General features: G+C 32.3%; 1 protein-coding gene across 1 annotated transcript in view; it reads right to left on the reverse strand.

Annotated features, from left to right (window-relative positions):
• LOC119829014 (atrial natriuretic peptide receptor 2-like) overlaps nucleotides 1–4,848 on the reverse strand; it is a 38,386-nt gene that overhangs the window by 30,841 nt on the left and 2,697 nt on the right. The window lies entirely within an intron of this gene.

Consider the following 4,848-nt stretch of genomic DNA (forward strand, 5'->3'; position numbering starts at 1 on the left):
AACTTCACAGAAATTCAGCTTGTTGGGACTTTATGTAACTTCACCCTCATTTTTTGGTCTAAATTGACCGGACTAAATGTGGATGAATAGCTTTATTGCTGTTTCATTTTAGCAAAAACAAATTGTTAAATGAAATATAAATATGCATTTCATACAATCGGTATGTAAGCCGCTTGGTCCAAGAGATAAAAAAAAATAAAAGGAAAGATACTAAGCCTGTCAAAATGACATTTCAGGTTTCGCTCCGCCGCGTTTTACAAGCTTTTATTTTTCTTGCTTCGTTCATATTTCCGTTGCTCTCTGGTTACAACTGTGAAATCCACTTTAAAACATTTTCCAGCTCCATTTGAGGAAAAATTTGGATGTAATTTGGTTCATAACGCAGTAGGGGCATGATAATTTTCTTGAAGTATATTTTTCATGCAGTAGTGGCTCAGTGGTGAGAACCTCAGACTTCAAAATCGATAAGTCAGGGTTCAAGACCGGGTGAGCGTGCAGGAAATAAATTGATTTTTCAATTTATCTGCACATGTGAATAACATCGACACTGTTTAAAATGGTAAAGGAAAACATCGTTAGGAAACCGGCATGTCCAAGAATCATAAGTTCGAGGACATGTGACATCTGCCAACCCGCACTTGGCCAGCGTGGTGAATTATGGCCTGAACCCTCATAGGAGGCCTGTGTCCCAGCAGTGGGAACATATATGGGCTGATGATGATGATATTTTTCATACATTTTCTACTGTTCCTTTCCTGTATCAACTTAGATTTTATTATTAATAAATAATGAGGTCAATATTCTCTATAAGTCTCATCATAAACAGATCCCTAATCTTTTGCTTAACCTTCCCAGCATGGGGCTTTATTTGGACCTTTATTCCATCCGTCAATCCTCTTCTAATCCTTTATCAACTAAATTTGACAATTTACGGGGGTGTTAGATGTCTGCAAATGTTCATATGTGGTGCTGATCGATTAACATCAGGCAATCTACCAGCTCCTCTGCCATCTATCACATAAAAAATAATAATAAAAAGTCTACCTAAATTTTTTACGTTCACCCAATCTATTTACGAATAGGTAAAATTTGACATGTCTTAACTTATCAAAATATACGAATCTCGAAAAAAGTTAATATAAAAATACTGAAATTAAGCTTTTTATTCATGATGTAATTAATACGCATTTCTTTCATAGATATAAAATAGATATACATAGATAACAAAGCACAACAATTTTTTGCTGATTGTAGCTAATTTAGAGAATGTTTAAAGTAAAAACTCTTTTGTCTTTCAATTCAATTGTCGAAATATTCCCGCCCTTTATTCCCTTTGACGAAAATCCAGCTGTTGAAGGCTGTCGCGTGACGGGGCGATATAATTTATTATTTATTGCAGGACCCCAGCAAGGCCATCGTGATAGCATACAAAGGTTCCGAAAAATAGACATGCCAGTCGAATACGTAATGTGTTGTAAATTGAATCACTGCTAAGGTTTTAGCCCTGAGAATAAATAAGTTCGGTCCACACAAATAGTATGAGATTTTATTCGTCTTTACTCGCCATTAAAAACTATATTGGCTGTAAAAGGAAAGTGCGAGTTTATGGCTCAGCAGACGTTATTGTAAGAGTTTTAATTTACGTCCAAAAAAGTTATTATAAGAGAACATTTCATATAATATCGAATTATAACCGAACGCATTTGAATTTAAATTATTTTTTATTCATGATATAAGAAGCATAATACGTAAGTCGCATTAGTACCCTTGACCTTATACTTGGAACCAAGTATTGATTTAATGAAATTAATACTTCTGCTATTCGTTTCTATTATTTTTATACTGTTATATTCACATTGTCGCATAGAATTCAAATTGTGTATCTAAAATTAAATCACTCTCGGTATTTCGGAACCTGTGTTTTGTATTTACTTTGTCCATTTGCTTAATTGATTCATTTCAAAACTTTTTTGTCGCTTTTAATGGAGCGTTTTCTATAGCTACAATATGAATTGGGTGGACGAAAACGATTTAAATAAAACATTCATTATATCTGCATAATAAATGATATTAAATTGCTTTTAGAAATATATGTAAGTATATTAATCTTATTATAGTCTATTAATAAATTAAGGTAATCTTTATTACTATGTTATAAGCTTGCTATCTATCTCTTGAATTCTCGTTGTGTTACTAAACACGTATTGTTTTGATTTTTAGCATGGTGCTAGGCGACTCGAACAGATTTAATACAAAATACAAAATTTATGTCATGAAATAAATTTGATGTACTACTCATGTATACTATTATAGTAAAGAGGAAAGTTTTTTTGTTTGTTTGTACCCTAAAGGCTTCGAAACTACTGAAACTAAAATTGAAACGAAACTTTTGAAATTTCTTTCACCAAAAGAAATTTGCATTATTCCCGAGTGCTATAGGATACTTTTTACATTATAACCCTACTAATGTTATAAATGCGAGAGTAAGTCTGGCTGTCTGTTACGCTTTTACGCATAAATCACTGAACCGATTTTGATGAAATTTAGTATGAAGATATAACTGAACTTGGGAACTTTGGACGGAAGGAAAGAAAGAAGAAAAGAAGGTTAAATTAAATCACGACAAAGAGTAGAAGGGGTTGAAATAGGCGATACAATTTTGTGTGAATGTTCGTACACTTTCACTCGTAAACCACTTAAGCAATTTTGACAATTAGACCTTGGGAAAGACTATAAGCTACACCTTACCATGTCGCGCGATATAACCGAATTCCACGCGGGCGAAGCCCAGGGCGGAAAGTTAGTACTTATATAAATCAAACAACAGAAAACAGTAGTTTGCTCACATATCATGTGGCTTTACAAACAGTATTGCCGTACTAAAAATATGAGATGAAATGACGAATTGCAGTAGTAAAAATCTTATATTTGAATATAAATGCCATTAAAATCACATCTAAACAGTTTGAAAATACGTTGTCTACTGTACGATTCAATTCCACTTTAAAATATTAAAATATATAAATTATGAGATTTTGTTTGTTTACTACTAGTTTATTAAGTCTGGTTTATAACGATAGAATGTAATATACCTATTCCACGGACTTGTATAAGGATATAAGTCGTAGCGTGAAACATTTTTTTTGTGCTATAGGGAAGCGCTTGACTACCATCTCGCCTGCTGGTAAATGTAGATGTAGTCTAAGATGGAGTGCGCTTCCCCAGAAGGTACTTGTTCACTCTACTTTTGAAGATCCCCAGATTATACCCGTCAGGGAACACAGATGTACCCAAAAAGAGGTATGAAACATGTTTAAAAAAATACTGTATGATTTACCTATGAAAATAAATCACTGCACACCACGGCGAGTGTGTCACGTTCGCATGGCAGTGACAAATATATACAAATAAAGTGAAAAAGGATACCTACATGCAGCAACTTGATGCCGGTATAGTCAAGCGCTGCACTCATTAGCTTAGACAAAGCGTGGATCTAAAATCGATTGAAGGATAGATATATAGGAATAGTGTGAAAATAAACACAGTGTTTTGAAATTTGATACTCTAATGAACACTGGATATTTAATGGAAAACTGCGCTGTCTAAAACTTTGTTATCTGTATTATGAATATATTTTTGATTTGAAGACACGATAGTGAATATATATTACCGGAACAGTTAAAAGGGTGAACGATCATCTCCTTTTTAACTATGTGCGTTCATATTTTATAAGTGATCATTTGATTAATTCAGACTATTATCTAATATCTTAACATAAATAGATAATATAGAATGACACATAAATTAAGAAGTGTAATAATAATATCTCTAATCTGTCTCTAAAATGATAACTTTAGAGATAGATTAAAGACCATTTTTCTTAATCAATACAACATGTACCTCTTAGCCAGGGTGTATAAGTACCTTCTAGGTGGACGTGCGCCCAAGTAGACCATATCGCCGCTTATCATCAGGTGATCCCACCTATAGTCAAGCGTCAGTCTATCGATTATAAAAAAAATGTACATATAAGCATATAATTATAACATATATATGTAGCGTATAATTCACCGACCTTGGTCCATTTAGAATATACAGTAATCATCATTTTATGGTTACCATTACCAAACATAATAAGAAGAATAATTAAAATATTATATTTAAATAACTTTAAGATACCTACACGTTCTTCCATGAAATCTTAATTATGTCTTAACGTAATTATTCAGTTATTAGATTTCATAGAAGGCAAGAAAGAAGCTTTTCTATGATTATTATATTATTTCAAATAATCTGTAGTAATTACTCAAACAATAGCTACGATGGGATTCACAAAGAATATCATCCAGCCTGCTCCACAAATTAGGGATAATAAATTATTGTCCTTGTATTTATAATTCCTGTTTCGTGTTCTTTAATTCATGTAATAAAAATACTTTAACATTAAATAAATAGCAGTCGTTAAGAACATGATAAATACTCTTATTTTGATAAGATACAAGTTTTCCAATAAAATTTTACGCAAAATTGCACACAAATGTAATTTAATGTCTTCTCTTTTTTTTGAAAGTTAAACAGAAAGTTCGATGGGGTTGATGGCCTCGTTGAGAAATATTTCGGCTACGAACCTCACTCTATAAATAAGTTTTCATCTTATTATGTAGAAACATTAAATGAATTGCGAAATGGAACTGCTTTATAATAAACATTATTCTTTGGCAACAAACATTGTATAATATTTTTGTGGTTTTAGAAGGTAGTGTTCTCATATATAGTCCGGTCAATTTAGACATTCGAAGTTACATAAAGTCCCAACAAGCTGAATTTCTGTGAAGTTGTTCAAAACAT

Source organism: Zerene cesonia, chromosome 9 (assembly GCF_012273895.1).
Source record: "Zerene cesonia ecotype Mississippi chromosome 9, Zerene_cesonia_1.1, whole genome shotgun sequence".
Classification (NCBI taxonomy): domain Eukaryota; kingdom Metazoa; phylum Arthropoda; class Insecta; order Lepidoptera; family Pieridae; genus Zerene; species Zerene cesonia.